Source organism: Macaca nemestrina, chromosome 10 (genome assembly GCF_043159975.1).
Source record: "Macaca nemestrina isolate mMacNem1 chromosome 10, mMacNem.hap1, whole genome shotgun sequence".
Taxonomy (NCBI): Eukaryota; Metazoa; Chordata; class Mammalia; order Primates; family Cercopithecidae; genus Macaca; species Macaca nemestrina.
Window position 1 is genome coordinate 14,237,697 of NC_092134.1, and position 20,398 is coordinate 14,258,094.

General features: G+C 42.8%; 1 long non-coding RNA gene across 1 annotated transcript; it reads left to right on the forward strand.

Moving 5' to 3' along the window:
• Window positions 1-3,673: 3,673 nt before the first annotated feature.
• LOC105494996 (uncharacterized) lies at window positions 3,674-18,384 on the forward strand. The gene is made up of 3 exons (XR_011608481.1): window positions 3,674-3,874; window positions 3,969-4,057; window positions 17,929-18,384. It is a non-coding gene; the product is annotated as an uncharacterized lncRNA (long non-coding RNA).
• The last annotated feature ends 2,014 nt before the right edge of the window (window positions 18,385-20,398 follow it).

Consider the following 20,398-nt stretch of genomic DNA (forward strand, 5'->3'; position numbering starts at 1 on the left):
GAAGGGAATTGACTGTACTGGGCAGGTTTCTGAAACCTGCCTTGGTGGCTTTATATGGATGTTTTCAATCACTTAGTGAGCAGGTGCACTCCATGTGCTAGAATCCTGGGACTTTTCCAAAGTGGTCAGTGAACCCCATCATTGACCAGCACCAGTATGTTATTCTCTCCTTTTTTTTTTTTCTTGGAGAACCTGATATCTATTTTTCAATGAACATGTTGCTCTATTTTGCTTATTCTTTCTGAGCTGTCAGGAAGGTGGGAAGACTTTCGTTTGTTCTACATCATCCCATGTGAAGAGAAGAGAAAAAAAACTACCCACATTACAATAGCAGCTTGGGGTTTAATATTGTTAGAGTAAGGATGAGTAATTCTGAAGGCAAAGAGTTCAACTAGGGTGAGTCAATGGAGTATTTCAGTGGATGTCAAATTAGCAGAATCAGCCTGCTTGTTCTAACTCTCACCCAAAGGCCAAGACTCCCCAAAATCTTCATGTTACCTCATCTTGCCTGAACTTTCATGAGCCTGTCTCCTAATCTATAAAGTGCTGAGAACAATATTTATCTGTTAGTATTATTGTGAGGATTACATGAGGCAACATATGCAAAGTTTCTGTCACTATATTTCCTTCTCACTATACACTAGCCTACGCTTCCAAGAAACCTTTAGATTAACCTAGCTGTTGAACCCCCCATTCTAGGCAGCCCCAGGAAGACAGATGGCAAAAAATGTGAAGCCCTGCATCAGAGGGCTTGCAAAAACATAGTAGAACAAAGAAGAAGAAGAAAAAAACATATTGAACAGCTTTTTGGATAGCATTAGCCCAAAGGTTTGATTTTGCATCTCTAACCAATAGGGAACTTTCTATGTCCATAAGCATTTTTTCTTCAAATAATTGCTGACTTTTTTTTTTTTTCGAAGCTGATGGAACAGGAAAGAAGAAGGAAAAGAAGCCACTCTTTTTCATTTCTTCAAAGGCAACCCAAATTTGATCCTGTTAGTGAATGGCTCAAGATAAAAAAAAAACTCTACTTGTCTGCTTTCTGTGATTAAACAACTCTTTTGTTTGTCAAATAGCAGGGAGAAGAGAATAAAGGAAAGCTCTTGTCACTGTTAAGTGCTCTAAAAGTGCACTCCCTCCCCGCTCTCAATGGGTCAGGTGTGCCAGTGCCTACAAAGCGATTCTCAAGCTGGGAGGCAATGCTGGACTTCAGCTTCTTAGATTAGGAGAGAAAATGGGATGGGGATGACAGACCCTGAAAAGCCCCCATAGGACTGTGGAATTCTCAAGTTGGGAAGGTTGAAAACTCGTGTGCTCTCCCTCATTTTTCTTCCGTGGATATCGCGACATTGGAAACCAGTCTGTTCCATGACATTCTCCATACAGCAAGTCATATTCTTGAACAAAATGAATAAACTGCTCAGAAAGACTTTTGAGAGTCTGGAGGAGGGGTCCATCTTGCTTCACTGAAATTCAGCTTCAGTTTGGCAATGTGAGAACTTGGGTTTTCGTGGGCGGCAGAAACTTTTTTGTGTAAATTACTCTTAGGTTTTGAAAGTTCTGGTTGGAATATAAAGGCAAAGGTGTTGTCCTGTTGAAAAGGTGGACAGATGTAGCAAATAAAAATATAGGACACCCGTTAAATTTAGATTTCAGGTGAACTAGGATTATTTTTAAAAGTGTAGTATATCCCATGTAACATTTGGAATATCCTTACACTAAAAAACAGAAAGTACTTGGCTGGGCACGGTGGTTCACGCTGTAATCCCAGCACTTTTGGAGGCCTAGGTGGGAGGATCACTTGAGGTTACAAATTCCAGGCCAGCCTGGCCAACATGGTGAAATCCCATCTCTACTAAAAATACAAAAATTAGCCGGGCATAGTGGCACACACTTGTAATCCCAGCTACTCAGGAGGCTGAGGCAGGAGAATCACTTGCACCAGGGAGGTGGAGTTTGTGGTGAGCTGAGATCGTGCCACTGCCCTTCAGCTTGGGCAACAGAGTGAGACTCTGTCTCAAAAAAAAAAAAAAAAGTACTCATTGTTTGTCTGAAATTCAAATTTAAACAAGCATCTTATATTTTGTTTGGCAACCTTACCTACTGACAATTTAACTACATCTCTCATTTCCTGTTTCGTTTTCTTGTAAACAGTATGGGGGATGCAGCAGTACAGGTGGGTATGGATAAGATCAGAGAGCTGTTTAAAGCTTTTGGAGGACATCACTGGGGTGGTTTGATACATAGGTTTTAACATCAGGAAGGGCTAGATTCAAACCCCATGCCCGTCTCTTACTACATGATCTTCAGCAAGTGACTTCCCCCTCCTAAACCTTCTTTATGATAAAATGAGAGTCTTAATATCCAACTTATACAGTTGTTGCTGAGTTGAAATGAGGTGACATTAAAGCACCCAGCACACTGTAACTCCTGGATAAATGACAGCCCTTAACATACACCCTCTAGCAGGCAGTTCCTTCCGCCTGCAATGCCCTCCCTCAACTCCTACTTAGTCATGAGGCTTTCTGCATCTTGCCCTCCTGAACACTTAAAGAATGTTGTCTAAACTGTTAGAAAAGCCCACACACTCTGAGGTATTGCATTGGTATCAGCATCAGTGTTTATAAATGTTTTCCCAACCGGACTAAATTTTTTGACCTCAAGATATCCAGTTTTCTCCATCTCCACAGGTTCAGCATTTAACACAGGGCTTGACACATAGGAGGAGCTGGATATTTCCTAAATGAACATGTTATCAAGCCATTAACACCTTGGCATAAATTATCTATGATAGCAGTTTCTAAATGATAGTCCGTGGTGCAAAAAAATAAAGTCGATGTAAGAGAGTTTCTTACAACGCTAAAATTATTATATTTAAAGGATTGCCTTTTATTCGAGACTATTCTTATTTGTTTAGAGTTTTTTTCTAAAAACCATGTCATTTATAGAACAATTTTAAAAGGTATTTGAAAGAATAAGGAGTTGGCAATCTCTACATTGAGCTACATCCATATCTCTGTATCTGTCCCTATATCACTCTCTCTATATATTTCAATGTGGAAATTTCAACACGAAAAATGCACTAGTTCTTGAAATTCACAAGTCTGAGAGCCACTGCTTTATGAAATGAGTAAAAAGCAGAATTGCAGGGAATGTAATCCAGGGTTGGTAAATTTTCACTGGAAGAAGAAGAGAGGAAAGAATTACAGCATGAGACATAGCTGGAAAGATATTTTATCTGAATAAAAAGGAGTTTGGGGGTGCAAAACGAGGAATTTAAAAAGCAAACAAACTTTTTCTACTTCCCAACTCACCTAGGACTGAACCTCACCATCACAGAGCTCAGGAACTTAATTTACTTGAGTCCAAGGCGCCCCCAACTGTCCCTAATCCAGTTGCTCAGGTCAGCAACCTCCTTCAAGGAATAACAATACAGTACAAGGAGGGATGTCCATCCCATTGACCTCCAAGGACCCTCTTGTCTTTAGAATCAACATCAGGCCACTCCCTCCAAATGAGAACTGCGAGACCAGTGCCCCAAGCAAATTCTGGAAACTCTGCCCTTGGCTTGGCCTCAGAATTACATTTCTGTGAAGACAGTTCCTTCAACCTCTGCAGCTCCATTGACCATGATTCCAGGCATTGTGAGGTCATTCCTCAACCCTACCTCCCTCTGGCCCTCCCCTCTTTGTCCTGGACGGACACATCTGTCACTTTTAAGTCCCTATTGCTCATCTGTCACGGTGCACAACCAAGAAGAGACAAGAGAAGGGGCCAGATGAATGGCCTGCCACTAAGAGGAAGACTTTGACATTTAAAAAATTCTCCATCTCTCTCCATGTGTCCCATTCCCAACTCAGAAATAATAATAATGGTAACAATAATAACTTTATTATTGTCATTGAGAGCTCATCGGGTGACAGGCACTATGCTAAGCACTTTACATACATTATTTATTAAATCCTCAGAAAAACCCATGAAGGAGACATTAGTATGTTGCAGATGAAGACACTGAGGCTTGGAGAACTTACATTGACCAAAGAGCTTCTCACACCCGGTAAGTGGCAGAGGGATTGGAAAGCCAGTGTTCCTGATTCCAAATTTCTGTGCTTAACCCTGCCTCACGCTGCCTCCACTCAACCACCTTCGCAGTCTGCTAGCTGTCCACCAAATGAGTTCAAAATTATCTCACAAACCACCTTCACAGTCTCCTAGCTGTACCCCAAATGAGTTCAAAATTATCTCATAAGACTCTCAAGAGCCTTCAAAGCCTGATCTCCATCTGCTTCTGCAATCTCATCTCCCAATGGAAGCCTCCTAGAATCCTCCATGGCAGGTATTTTGGAGTTCCCTTTCTTTAAGAAGTCTTTTACCTCTAAGCAGTCTCCCACATTGTTCCTCACTCTGTTTTTCTATCCCAAATATACTCATGTTACAAGCCCCAGTTCAAGTTTCAGCTTTCTTAGCACACCAGGCCCAATAAGTTCACCCTAATCTTAATCTCATAACATTTAAGGTTTGGTGAACCATGTAGTGTTCCCCACCCATGACCCTGAGTTGCCAATAGTCATCCCTTATGTGTGTTTTCTGGCTTCTCATCTTGACAGACACCCATGGGGTGGGGCCATGTCATGGCACCTGTGTCTCAAATCACCTTACTGGAAACACAGCAAATGCATAGTATTTTATGACTGATCTCCTTCTTGCTGCTTCCTTTCTCTTCTTTCTTCTTACTGTAACTGCACTAGACCAATCTGAGTCAACTGTTATGTAACAAAGTTGTAGAGTCATTTCTTTTTAGCTGCCATGGACTCCCAGATTGAAGGTCACATAACATTAGCATGCCTGGATAAACCAAGTATGCAACCACAAGGGGAACCTAAGTGCTCAGACCAAGGAGCAGGGACTGAATTAAGACACGGACACCACGTGGCAGAATCCAAGATCCAATCAGATCGAGCTCTGGAATCACCCCATGGTGGAAGCCAGTCAGATCATTCCTCTTGGCATCACCTCATTGCAAGATCCAATCAGATCACACCTCATTACCCTATCCTTATGAAACCTGACTCAGCCCCCAGCTCAGGAAGGCACTGCTTTGGGAGCTATCACCCCTGTTTTCTTTATTTACTGCAAGTAATAAAACCCCCTTGCTAAATCCTCTTTGATTGTGGTCGTTGGGCCATCACCCAACAAGTGCTAGAACCCACCCATTGTGTGGATAACACTATTTCTTCTTCCTTGTTCCCTCCTCATCCCCTCCCTTTGGTATTTCCTTTCCTTCTTCTTTCTCCTTTTGGTTACCCTCTGCTTTGCTAAGCATGGCAGGCAGCTGCCAATGTGGCTCCCAGTGATCCCTGCCTCATGATATTTGCAACCTTGGGCAATCCTTTCCCACTGATGCAGGGTGAACATAGTGACTTGCTTCTAATGAACAGGGTATGACAAAGGTAATAGCACGTGACTTCCACGATGAGGTTACAGGAAACATGACTCTCTTTTGTTTAGCACTCTCTTGGCAGCCACTCTGTCTTGTCCTTTCTCTTGCTCTCAGTCTGTTGAAGGCAGCTTCCATGTTGTAAAATGCTCTGTGGAGAGACCCATATCACAAAGAATCAAGGAAGGCTTCTAGCCAACAATTCAACTGAGAATTGAGGTCTCAGTCCAGCAACCACATGGAACCGTGTCCTGCCAGCAACCACATAAGCGAGTCTGTGAAGTGGATCTTTCCCAGCTGAGTCTTGTGAGAGACCCAGAACCAGAGGACTCAGCTAAAACATACCCAGACTTTTTACCCACAGAGTGTGAGATCAGAAGTATGTTGTCTTAGAGGATGATTTGTTAACCAGAAATAGATAACTAATACATTAAGTATCCATTTACTCAAACATTTTTTGAGCATTTAACACGTTGCCCAAGTGAAATGAGGGAACACTTGGGTGAACCAGACATGGTTCTTTAGTTTTGAAAAGCTCTAGCTAGCCTAGTTGGAAACTGGGGAGACAGACAAGTTGTGATATTATTGTAAAATCATACTTTAAGAACTCTAGGCCGGGCACAGTGGCTCACGTCCAACACTCTGGGAGGCCAAGGTGGGTGGATCACCTGAAATCAGGAGTTCAAGACCGGCCTGGCCAACATGGCGAAACCCTCTCTCTACTAAAAATACAAAAATTAGCCAGGTATGGTGGCACATGCCTATAATCCTAGCTACTTGGGAGGCTGAGGCAGGAGAATTGCTCCAACCCAGACGACAGAGGTTGCAGTGAGCCAAGATCATGCCATTGCACTCTAGCTTGGGTGACAGAATAAGACTCCATCTCAAAAAAAGAAAAAAGAAAAAAGAAGAAAAAAAGCCAAAACCAAAGAAACTCTAATAGGAAAAAGAAGAAAGACCTAGTCGAGTTTTTCAAAGTTCTAGCCTAGTTGGGAGTTGGGAAGAGAGGCAAGTTACCAGCTCATCATAATATTTAATAGGAAAAGGAAGAAGGACCTAGCAGAGATGTGTACAAGGAGCATCTTATTCTGCTTGGGAGAGTCTAAGGAGGCTCCAAAAAGGTGAGTGGTCTTGAAGGACAAGTGGGAGGTCATCAAACTGGGGGAGTTGGCGGGGGTAGGGAAGAACAGTGTAGGTAAGAGGAACACCATAGGCGAAAACACAGCAGCCCAAAGAGGTTTGTCCTAATTGGGCAAACAATGGAAAGTTTAACCTTCCTTATTCTGATTCCTGTGCAACAACGACAACAAAATGCATTCATTCCACATTTGCTCTGCTAAATATTAACACTCAGTAGCTCACTGAATTCTTATAAATGGGAAAAATGCCCTTTTATAGGCAAAGAAATTAAGTCCCAAAGAGCAGAAGTGACTTTCTCAAGGTCACATAGCAAGTCAGTGGCTAAGCTTGAATTTGAATGTTGATATGTCTGACTTTAGAGCTGCTCTCTCGACCATCCAATGCCTGTATTACGTCTGTATTATACATCCAATGCCTGTATTGTGTCTGTATTATACATCCAATGCCTGTATTGTGTCTGTATTATACATCCAATGCCTGTATTGTGTCTGTATTATACATCCAATGCCTGTATTGTGTCTGTATTATACATCCAATGCCTGTATTGTGTCTGTATTATACATCCAATGCCTGTATTGTGTCTGTATTATACATCCAATGCCTGTATTGTGTCTGTATTATACATCCAATGCCTGTGTTGTGTCTGTATTATACATCCAATGCCTGTATTGTGTCTGTATTATACATCCAATGCCTGTATTGTGTCTGTAACAGGCAACACAGAAAGGGAGGGGCTTCTAGTTGCCACTGAATAGGACAAGTCTCCAAATACCTGTGGACCCACACATTTTTCTCATGGTCTGATATGAAAACAAACAAACAAAAAAGAGGCTGAACCAGTCAGGTTCTCTGTCTGTCCTGAGGCAGCAGTGGAGTGGAGTGGACAAGGGCACAAGCCTGGGTTCAAATCCTGGCTCTTCCACCTACTAGCTGAGTGACTTAGACAAGATATTTAATATCTCTAAGCCTCAGTTTTCCCATCAGTAAAATGGAGAGATAATAGTACCTAACTCATAGAGTCAATGTTATAATCTAAGAAAAGCAGATGCAGTAAGAAGTTAAGATTGAGTCAGGACCTCAGTGTAAAGTCCACTCACGTAAAAATCTAGTAATGAGGAAATAAAAGAGTAAGGGGGAGATAGCGAGAAAGAGAGAGAGAGAGAGAGAGAGACTGACTACTCCAGGCTGGCAGGCAGCCCTACATATTTTCCTCAAATTCTGATGACTTCACAATTTCTATTTTCTCATATTCAGTATACCATTTTCTTGAAACAATCTGATGTTGTTGGGGGAGGGGATGGAACAGGAGGAATTTATTCCCCATTCCTCATGTTTCTCTATAGAGGGACCTCCAATAGAGTGACATTCCTGACCTCTTGCCCCACTTGATTGGTGCATCTGGAAGAAGAAACTGAAAGCACTCATCTAAGTCATCACTCTCTTGGGATCCACTTGCCTGCAGAAAGTGTGCATTCTGAGGTTAGACGATCAGGCATTGTCCTACTGGTCTGGATGAAGTTGGAGTGAGGGATAAATTCAATTCAGGAGAGTATTCACAAGCTGTGTCTCCAGCAGAGCTTTTTTTTATCAATAATAAAGGTGACACTTTGATCTCCATCTGACTGAGTCTTCCGTGTCTCCTGTAATTAGTTTTGTACCCCTCTGAAAAGGTTTACTTCTCTATGTTGCTCACTTCAATTCTTCATTAAGTCTTCTTGTTACAATTCCAGATAACTATCCTAAGAAAACTTTCTGCAAAGATAGCCCTTCCTCTGGCTTCCTTTTCCCCTAATATTCTGGCTCCCCACCCACCCAGGTCCTGAATCATGGGGCAATTTGGCAGTTTCACTTTATATCCATGCCTTACTCTCTGCCAACCTTGCAGATGCCCCAGCTCATCCAAGTCTTTTCTAATTACTTCTTGGCTGATAACTATTCTTGCAATTTCTTCATGTCTGGTAAATGTTCCAATTTCTGCACTTTGTCTTTCTCGTTGACTACTTAAAAAAGCCTTGGTAACTCTGGCATTTTTGAATCATCATTAATTTCAAGCTTGTCTTCTTTTATTAGCTGTTCTACATTCCCACCAAGAACTCTTTCCTCTTTGATGCATTTGAGAGCCTCCATTTAATTTTCCTTCCCATCAGTGAGCTAGGACTAACATGGACTAACTTACTACACTGATGTCCTTGCAGAAGCAGCAGTAGACACAGCATGAGGGTGGGAGTTCCCAAGGGTAGAGAGCTGGCACTGTGTACCCTCAAAAATCATTTCCAAGGGCTTGCTGCTCATCTGTCTGTTCTGAAATGCTTTCCAAGAATTACTCTTCTGAACTAATGAGGCACAGGAAAAAGTCTCCAGAAGGACACTAATAATGTCCATATTTACTATGAGAGGAAGGTGGACTGATCAACTAGCTTTCTCCCATTAACATATATGAGATTATTTCCTTTTCTCTTTCCAGGTGAGTTACTTTGTCACTAGCAGATATTTCCCTGGGAGGGTGGGGCATGCAGAGGTGCTTTTGTTTGTTTGTTTGTTTGTTTCTGAGACAGAGTCTCACTCTGTCACCCAGGCTGGAGTGCAGTGGCATGATCTCACCTCACTGCAAACTCCGCCTCCCGGGTTCAAGCAATTCTGCTGCCTCAGCCTCCCGAGTAGCTGGGATTATAGGTGTGTGCCACCATGCCCAGCTAATTTTTGTATTTTTAGTGGAGATGGGGTTTCACCATATTGGCCAGGCTGATCTTGAACTCCTGACCTCGTGATCCACCTGCCTAGGCCTCCTACAGTGCTGGAATTACAGGCACAAGCCACGGTGCCCAGCCTGCAGAGGTATTTTATGGGAGATAAAAGGCAGAGAAAAGGGATGGGTCCAGAGTTTGATTCTCAATAGGGTTGTCCATCCAGTAAGGCATTCTGTGATGATGAAAATGTGTTTGATTTGTGCTGCCTGACGTAGTGGCCACAAACCACATGAAATGTGGCTAGTGACATTAGGAAATGGGATGTTATCCTTTATTTAATTTCAATTAATTTAAATATAAATAGCCACGTGTAACTGATGGCTGCTATACTGGACAATGCAGCTCCACAAGATATTATTTTGAGAGTATCTGGGTCTTCTCCTTTTACAGAAGCCATAGCTCTTTGTGAGTCAGCAGATAACATACAAGAAGACAAAGATTAATCTGACTCTCAGAATCTGGGGCCAATGGATGGATGTCATGGATTGTAGCTCCATGCCCATGGGAGCTGCACTCTAGTGGTTGTTTCAAGCAGTGGTCACAGATTGGTAATTTTCAAGCTAAATTCCATCTGTAGGCATGTTTGACTTACACAATTAAAAAATCAATTAGTTGCTGACATTTAAAAGAGAAAAAAATCTTTATGCAAGAGATTTTTGCATAAAGATTTGAATTTCCAGCTAATCTTGAAAAATCAGAAGACTGCCACCAACCCCATGCACCTGGCAATATTCAGATGGAGATGGGTAGCAGAAGCCTCCTTTACCCAGGGTAGGAATTCTTCAGTTGGCCACAGTCTCCACCACTCCTTGTAATCTAAGCATCTCATGTAGGCATTTGGATTTATTTGTCTTTGTGTCACAGTTATAGGCATAAGCTTTGCTTAGCATCAGACAAACTGAGTTTGAATCCCATTTCTGCCTTGTAACAAGCTGTGTAAACTTAAGTGACTTCACCTTTCAGAACCTCAGCCTCCTTAAAAGTAAAGTGGGGGCAGGTGCGATGTCTCATGCCTGTAATCCCACCAATTTGGGAGGCCAAGGCGGGTGGATCACTTGAGGTTAGGAGTTCAAGACCAGCCTGGTCAACATGATGAAACCCCATTTCTACTAAGAATACAAAACATTAGCTGGGCGTGGCGGTGCACATCTGTAATCCTAGCTACTTGGGAGGCTGAGGCAGGAGAATCACTTGAACCTGGGAGGTGGAAGTTGCAGCGAGCCAAGTTTGTGTCACTGCACTCCAGCCTGGGCAACACAGCGAGACTCAGTCTCAATAAACAAACAACAACAACAACAAAGGGAAGTGCGGAAGGTCATAGTTGTACTTCAAATGATTGTCCTAAGGATTCAATGGAACAATACTTGTAAAACTTTTGATATAGAGGCAGGCCTATGCTAAGTGCTCAATATATGGTAGCTGTTGGAAGGAGAAGGAGGAGATGAAGGAAGAGGAGACAGAAAAAGAAGAGACAGAGGAGGAGGAGAAAGAGGGAAATAAGAGCTCCTAGTCAGTTTCCAAGCACATCTAAGACAACAAAGAAGAAAAAGTGTTATTTCCCCAGTGAAAGATTCCCTAACCTCTTCCCAACATAATACCACAACCACCCACATTGTAAACCCTTGGGTAGGGGGTTGGGAAGAGAGGGAATGTGTTAATAAAAGCAAGGAAATAAATCAGCTGGACCCTGAGGCCTTTGCCCTTGGATCTGCAACCTTTGCCCTGAGAACCTGGTCTCCTGTTCACTTCTGTTATAAGGTAACGGCTCCCACACTTGAGACCTTGTAACAGAAGCACCAAAGGATGTGGACTTTCTCAAAATCTGTGGGGGCTCAACTCCCTTTCCCACTCCACTGTCAGTAATCAGAAAAGGTCTCCATGTGACATAGTTTGTACATGTCTATCAGAGGAAATCAAATCCTTCTAAGACAAATAGAGGGAAAGTTACCAGGTGGCTGTTTGCAAGAAATAAAGACAGAAAACTTGACTAAATTCTCAAGCAGTTATGACCTCAGGTTCCCCATTACACAGTTTCTCAAAGTTGATTAGAGAACCATGTAATTTAGAATATTCTGGGGGAGGACTATACAGGGTCCTGCACCTAGATACTTAGATTTAGTCCATTTTGGGGTGGGGTTGAATCTGTATTTTGTAGTTATACAAGCTGTTTTACCAATCAAGGCACATTAATGATGTAAATGAATAATTAGTACCTGATGAGAATAGCCCAACACACTTCCCACCTCTGGGGAAGCATGAGGATTACTGCAAACTGGGTGGTCAGAAAAGGCCTCTTGAAAAGGAAAGTCTTCCACTGGCTCTTGAAGTATCCAGATGGGGGCCATAGGAGGAGGTTAACTTATTCATGCATTCATTTACCAAATATTTACTGAATACATCTTGTGTGACTAATTTGTTCTAGGTTCTAAGAATAGAACAGTACAAAAGACAGACAACTGGGCATGCCTACAGTTCTAGCTACTTAGGAGGCTGAGGCAGAAGGAGTTGAGCCCAGGAGTTCAAAGCTGCAGTGAGCTATGATTGTGCCACTGCACTCCAGCCAGCCTGGGTGACAGAGTGAGACCCTGTCTCTAATAAATAAATAAGCAAATAATAAAAATGTTTACACTGAACTTTAAGAGAGAAAAAAGCTCCTGCCTGTCCTCATGGATTTAGTTGGGAGAGACAGGCAATAAACAAAATATGTAAGTGAAATACTTACCTTGCAAGATGGTAATAAGTGCTAAAGAGAAAAAAAAAAGCACATATCTTTGGTAGAAACATGTTTCGAATTTGAATGTAAGATGGTGTTACACAAACATGGGTCCCTGTCCATTGGTGAGATCTTGGAGGGAGGCCTCCAACTACAGTGAACCATCACACTCCAGATCTACCCATACATACACACACCCATCCGCCCATCTGTCTACCTGTCATCTATCTATCATCAGTCCATCCATCTATCCCCTCATCCACCCATCTATTCATCCATCCATATGACACCTGTCCATCCTCCATATCCATTTTTCTGTCTTCTATTCTTTCCTTCATTCATTAATTAAACCTACTTATCCAACTGTGTGCGCTTGACCTTCTGTGAAGTTCTAGAAATAGGAAAGTGAACAAAACAGACATTGTTATGGGCTGAATTATATACTCTATTCCCCTAATTCCAATTTAAAAGCCCTAACCCACAGTACCTCAGAATGTGACTGTGTTTGGAGACAGGGTCTTTAAAGAGTAATTAAGTTCAAGTTGGGGTCATTAGGGTGGGCCTTAATTAAAAATGACTGGTGTCCTTATAAGAAGAGAAGATTAGGACACAGACAGAGACACCAGATACATTCAAGTGCAGAGAGATAACCATGTGAGCACACAGTGAGAAGATGGCTGTCTCCAGTCAAGGAGTAAAATACTTGGATGGATGAATAGATGGGTGGATGAGGGGATAGATGGATGGATCAATGATGGATAGATGACAGGTAGACAGATGAGTGGATGGGTGGGTGTGTATATAGGTAGATCTGGAGTGTGGTGGTTCACCATAGTCGGAGGCCTCCCTCCAAGATCTCATCACTGGACAGGGACCCATGCTTTTATAACATCATCTTACATTCAAATTTGAAACATGTTTCTACCAAAGATATCTGCTTTTCTTCTCGCTCTCTCTTTAGCACTTATCACCATCTTACAAGGTAAGTATTTGACTTCTGAGAAAGGTCTCAGAAGAAATGAAACTGTTGTTACCTTGATCTCAGATTTCCAGCCTCCAAAACTGTGAGAAAATAGATTTGTGTTGTTTAAGCCACCCAGTCTGTGATATTCTGTTATGGCAGCCCTAACAAATGAATTCAGACACCATCACAGAAACAGGTGTTCACAATTAAGAGGCAGAGAAAGACAATTAAACAGACAATTACAATACAAACACATCTCTTTACCCTGCCTGAAAGCCCACCGATAAAAATACATCTATTTGAATTAATCATTGCTCTTTCGTTAATCCCATGAATATTTATTGAGCACCTTCTATGTTTCTGGGTGCTACACTAGGCTTGAGGGATAAAATGACAGATAAGGTAGATATAGCCATTGACTTCAGAAGTTCACAGGCTCTTCTACACTTCCCTGCAGACTTAACACTGATTCCACTCAGACTATGATAAGGACATACAGTGTAATGTGGTAGAATAGGACCGTGGACTTTGGAATTAGACAGACTAGAGTTGGGACCAAATTCTGCTGCTAATAGGTTTTGTGACCTTAGCAAGCTTAACCAGTCTGAGACTCAGTTTATCTCTGAGATGGCCATAACAATGCCCAGATAAGATTGTTGTGAGAATTAAAAATGATCATGAACATAAATTAAGAACTCAGTAGAAGTTTGACATGGTTATCACTGTAGCCTCTGAGGCACAGCCAATCAGAGGATAATAAATACCACAAACGTGGAGTGCTTTCTTGATATCAGCCTGTAAGTAATTTGCATGTATCATCTTTTTTAAATGAAGGAAGCCTCTTCCCTACCTCCCAAGACTTTCCTAGCTTCATTTTCTGTTTTCTCTTTTGTCTACTTAGTTTTTAAATAATTCTCAGGAAAGTACTTAAGTCCCAAGATCGCGTGAAGGAGAGGCTATAATCCTGTTGGGAAAGAACTTGAGTCTTTCTTCCAGTCATAGCTCCCCCATCTCTCCATTTTGGACGCTGGCCCAGGCAAACCTGGAAGACGTGTCTGGAGGGAAGGGGGCTGCAAGACTCTCCATTATATCTGCCGTCATGGACAGCACATTTGATTACAGGTCCCCATCAAGGTGATGCTGTTGTTTCTGTATATGTCACCTCTGCCAGCTTTTGTAGTTAAATTTCCTCTAGCACCGTAGGGAGGTAAGATCTGCTTCCCTTCCGAGAGGCCGGAGACGGGAGACAGCAAAGAGTTTGTTATCATGGAAACCACGTCTCCCCCTGGGTCCCAAGGGGCACTTCTGGAAATGGTTCAGAATTTGATCACAGTCTTCAAGCGTGGTTAAAAGCTGTTATTTCCTTGCGTCTGATAAACGGTTGTCGAGAAGCTGACAGTTCTGGTTTCGCTGGGTGAAGATTGGATTGGGGGAGGACTTGGGTCAGGAAAATGGGAACATATAACAGAATGGGGGTGGCAGAGACTCAAACCCCCGCACAGCACCCCAGACTGAAGGGATGGTTTGGAGATGGTCCCACCTTGGCTCCCTGTCAAGAGTCAGAAAGTCAAAGGAACATTGAGGTTAGGTGGAGCATCGAAAGTGACATACCCTTACCTCACAAGTGGCTCAGCTTTAAAGAAAGAAATAGAAAAACCTGGATAAGAATCACCAACTCTGAGGGCCTTGGAAAAAAATTCTCCAAAAACATTTTGAGGGATTGCAAACTCAAATACCTGTAGGAATCAAAAGGAAAATGCCATAGAGTTAAGTGGAAATGAGCTTGGCGAGGCTTTGGAGGAACAGGAGAGCACACACCTTATCTAAAGGGGGTGGCACGTACCAGCTCCAGCCCTGGCCAGTTCCCCACTTCTTTAGGAAAAGCCCCAAATCTGGAATTCTAGACAAAAATCTCCCAACATTTAAATGTAAGCTAAGAATTCAAACATTTTTTAATCACATTGAAGGCCAAATAAAACATATCTGAAGGTCAAATCCAGTTTATTCATTTCAGTTTGCAAACTGTGCTATGAATGCTGAAATGAAATCTGAAATTCAAGAAGCAGAGGGGAACTTTATCATACCTCAATAACCATAACAAAAGACACAATAAAAGGAATAGTTATGATTTATTCAGTCTTCATTGTGGTTATACTCTTCCACTGGGTCCTCACCACAACGCTTGGGGTGTGGGAATTTTTACTCCAATGTACTGATGAGGAAACTGAGGCTTGCAGAGGTTAAGACACTCGTCTGAGGTTAAGACACTTGTCCGAGGCCACACTTTGCAAAGTCCCTGCAGATGGAGTAATCATTTCTCCATGTATCTCTGCAGCACAGAAGGCCCCAGACACCTCTTCCTCCTTCCAAATTTTGCCTTGCTATATGCATTAGGCTTGTACTAAAGGAATGGCTTTTAACCAGAGCAGAGAGCATTTCTGACCTCCCTCCAGGCATATTTGGCAATGTCTGAAGACAGTTTTGGTTGTCATAACTGGTGGAGGGAGAGTGTGCTTCTGGCATCGAGTGGGTAAAGGTCAGGGATGCTGCTCAGCATCCTACAGTGCGCAGGACAGCCCCAAACAACAGACAAATCTCCAGCCCAAAATGTCAATAACACCAAGGTAGATAAACCGTTGTCAAAAAGAATTAGGGGAGGGAGAGCTGAGGGCTGGGGGTTACTAAGGAGATAAAAAGGAGACAGAGGATACTGCAGACAATACCCGTAAAAGTAGCTGTGTCATCAGAGAACCTGTATGATTTGCTAAGTGTTCTCAACCACACCGTCTCACTACATCTTCACTCTGGCCCCACAGTACAACTGCTTATCACCAGTCCACAAATGAGGATACTGAGGCCCAGAGAAAGAGAGAGACTTTCCCCTAGGCTTCATAAATGGCATTGCACAAATACTTATTTAGTATCTGGAGTATCTTTGTTCTGGTTCAGGGATTTGTCCCTTCTGCTAACACTTATTAAGTATTTGCTTACTTGCCAGGCACATCACTAAGAATTTTATATTCATCATCTCAGTCAATCTTTCCAACAACCCAGTGGAATAGGTACTCTGTGCATCTCCATTTTTATAGTTGGAGAACTATAAAAATTCTTCTGGAGATTCAGAGAAGTGAAGTCATTTGACCAAAGTCACCAAAATTTGAACCTAGGCATTTATGACTTTGACTCCTGTGATCTTAACCACTTCACTGTCCTGAAGCCTCCCACAGTGATAATCCAATGAGGAAGCATGTATTGAGTTCCTCATTTAGAGAAAATTAGAAACACACAAAACCAATTATGGGCCAGGTTCAAAGCCTCATGCCTGTAATCCCAGCACCTTGGGAGGCTGAGGTGGGAGGACTGCTTGAGCAAAGAAGTTAAGACCAGCCTGGGCAACATAGCAAGACCCTGCCTCTACAAAAAAAATTAAAAAACAAATTAGCTGGGTACAGTGGCACATGCTTGTCCTAGCTACTTGGTAGGCTAAAGTGGAAGGATCACTTGAGTCCAGGGGGATGAGGTTGCAGTGAGCTATGATCATAACGCTGGACTCCAGCCTGGGTGACAGAGCAAGACCCTGACTGTTAAAAAAAAAAAAAGAAATGAGCGAGAGAGAGAGAGAGGGACATTGTGGAACACATGCTGACTTCAAGGAGCTTGTGTTCAAATGAAACATCAAGCACATTTACCACTAGCTGTAAAACAAAGTGATCAGGTATTAAGAGTCCAATAAATCACTGTAAGACAGGCTGCCTTTTTTTTTTTTTTTTTTTTTTTTTTTTTTTTTTGGAGATGGAGTCTCTGTCGTCCAAGCTGGAGTGCAGCGGCGCGATCTCGGCTCACTGCAAGCTCCGCCTCCCAGGTTCACACCATTCTCCTGCCTCAGCCTCCTGAGTAGCTGGGACTACAGGCGCCTGCTACCACACCTGGCTAAGTTTTTTGTATTTTTTAGTAGAGACGGGCTTTCACCGTGTTAGCCAGGATGGTCTCGATCTCCTGACCTCGTGATCCGCCCATCTTGGTCTCCCAAAGTGCTGGGATTACAGGCTTGAGCCACCGTGCCCGGCCTTTTTTTTTTTTTTTTTTTTTTTTTTTTGAGATGGAGTCTCACTCTGTTGCCCAGGCTGGAGTGCAGTGGTGTGATCTCGGCTTGCTGCCACCTCAGCCTCCCGGGTTCAAGCAATTCTCCTGCCTCAGCCTTCAGAGTAGCTGGGATTACAGGCATGCACCACCATGCCCAGATACTTTTTGTATTTTTAGTAGAGACGGGGTTTCACCATGGTGGCCAGGCTGGTCTCAAACTCCTAACCTCAGGTGATCCACCCACCTCGGCCTCCCAAAGTGCTAGGATTACAGGCATGAGCCAATGCACCCAGCCTGTAACTGCTTTTGAGCCTAGTAGTTGCTACAGAGACCATCTGGCCCATAAAGCCAGAAATGTTTAATATACGACCCTTTACAGAAAAAGTTTGCTGGCTCTTGCTGTAGGAGAAAATAAGAGGTGATCAATATTGAAAATTACCCACCTTGCATGCATCTCTCTAGATCTACTGGTGACTGGTTATTCCCCATAAACATTGGAATCATGACCCCAGGAGATGACAATATAAACAATGGAAATAACAAATTCCATGCACTGGGTGTTGACTATGTGTGAGGCATAAGGCTAATCCTCTCGAATTCCCCCAACAAACTCATCAGGTAGATGTTATTAACCCCCTTTTATACATGATGAACATGAGGCACAGAGAGGTTAAGTGGTAAACGCAGGTTCAGTTACCTAGCAAGACACAGAAGCAGGGTTCAAAGGTGGGCATGTGCAGCTCTGAAGCTGTTAGCCACCTCTGTGTGACAGCACACAGCACATAGCCCTGGCTCCTGATAGGTCTTCCCCAAATAAAATTTTCTTCTTCTCTTTCTTGATCAGGGTTCCTACTCCTGCAAATCACTAAGAAGCACCTGCAGGGCCCAGAAAGGGTAGAAAACTCTTTTCAGAATGAGCCTGCCTGTTTCAGACAACACCTAGCAAGTCCCAAACTTCAGCAGGTTGCAAAGCTGCTAACTCAGCCTCACCTCGGGAAGCTGGTGCCTCTTCCAGACGGACTCAAATGCCTTCGCACCCACAGTGGTCCAGCAGTTGATATTTACACAGCACTTTACAATCTCCCTTGGTTAATCCAATGTGTTCCCTGGTCACTTCCCATTAAGCCAAGTGGAGCCTCCTTTTCACTTGTTCTGAATTAAAGTGTCACTTTTCCCAGCAAGAGACTGCAGATGGAAAGTACAAGCACCGAGCTCGGAAAGCAAGGGAGGGAGACTGGGACAGCCCCGAGTCAGCTCCCAGCCCCTTGCCTGGGCCCGTGATGGTAATGCCACATGCAACCCCTTCCCACACACGAGTTACACAAAAATAATCCCAGAATCTCAGGGAGTTTAAAAAACTGACAATATCTGGCCTAGCTGGTGCAGGAAAATATTTGAGAACAGCAGTTGGACCTGTAAATATCTTTTGTGGTGTTCCCAGGCTAGCTAATTATACCAGCTGCGCAGCCAGGGCACACCTGGGATGTTTTTGCGAGAACTAGCTCATTGCAGACTGCTGCTCTGAAGTCAGCTGTCCCTGGTCAAGGAGCCCAGAGCCTCAGCTCTTTCTCCCCAGCTTGATTGCAGACCATAAAGGCCAATTGCCTCCCAAGGCGTTCAGTGACTGATAAATTGCTGCCCTAGCAATGGTGAAATGGTTACCTGGCCTCCCTTTGGCTGCAAAATCAGGAGCAAGAGAAAAGGGCACTATGTATTTTAGTAGAAAGGATTTAGGTTTCAATTCTCCAGCTCTGGTTCTCAGCTATTTGATACTGAGCAAGTGACTTAGCATCTCTGAGCCTTGATTTCTTCTTCCAAAAGACATGTTGTCATCTGGGGCTGTCTTCAAGACATAATTAGATAATGCAACAATATATTTTTTAAATTGTAGTAAAATACACATAACATACAATTACCATCTTAACCATTTTTAAGTGTACAGTTTAGCGATATTAAGTACCTTTACATTGTTGTGCAACCATCACTACCGTCTATCTCCAGGATGCTTTTCAGCTTGCAAAACTGAAACTCTATACCCATTAAACACTAACATGATAATATTTTTGCTTAGTGCCTGGAACATTGTGTTAGTCCATTTTGCATTGCTATAAAGAAGTACTTAAGACGAGGTAAATTATAAAAGAAAGAGGTTTTTTTGGCCCACAGTTCTGCAGACTGTACAAGAAGCATGGCGCCAGAAGCCACTCCTGATGAGGGCCTCAGGAAGCTTCCAGTCATGGTGGAAGGCGAAGGGGGGAGCAGGTGTGTCACATGGTGAGAGAGGGAGCAAGAGAGAGAAGAGGGAGGTGCCACAGTCTTTTAAATAACCACATCTTGCTTGAACTCAGAGAGAGAACTCACTCATCACCATGAGGAACGTACCAAGCTATTCATGAGGGATCCACCCCCATGACCCAAACACCTCCCACCAGACCCCACCTCTAATATTGGAGGTCACATTTCAACCTGAGATTTGGTGGGGACAAAACGTCCAGACCATATCAAATATGTTGAGATTCAGACCTAATTCCCATTAAACAAACAATGTGAGATCTGAATCATGACAACAGCTGAGTTTTTCTTGCAGGTCTGAATGTTTCTCTGCTCTAGGGCATAGAGCTCTTTTGAGGCAGAAATCCGGTATTTGCTAAAGCCTATTCTCTTAGACTGTGAGAAGTCACTTCACTTCTCTGGACTTCACCAAGATGCTCTGAAGACATATAAAATAAGCTCAAAGCAACCATCTAGGTGGTGAAGGAACACAGTACTATGGGTCATACAGACCTGGGTTTGTGACCTACTCTGCCATTTGTCAGCTATGTGATTTTAGCCAAGTCATTTATCTCAGATCCTAGCAAAAATGAAACATTCCATGGATGTTTGTTAAATGGATAAATGAATGAATGACTAGGTAAATGAATGATCTCTCACTTACCAATAAAATCATACCTGTTCCTGGAATATTCTATCAAATAGCAGAATTATTTGCATAGTGCTTTACAGTTTTGAAAATATCTGGGATGCAGTAGAGCTGAGTGGTTCAGGGCTTCCATTTGCATAGTTTCAAATAGACAAATCTGGATTTGAATCCCAGCTCTGCCAGTACTATCCATGTGATCTTGGACAAGTTACATAATCTTTCTAAACCTTAGTTACTCCATCTTTTAAATATGAGAATAATAGACTGTGCTAGCCAGCCTCAAAGATAGCCTCCATTAATTCCTTCTCCTGAAAGTTCAGTTCTTATGTAGTCTTTGAAAATGAATAGGGCTGAACTACACAGCCAATAGGATGTTGCTGCCATGATGGAGTGT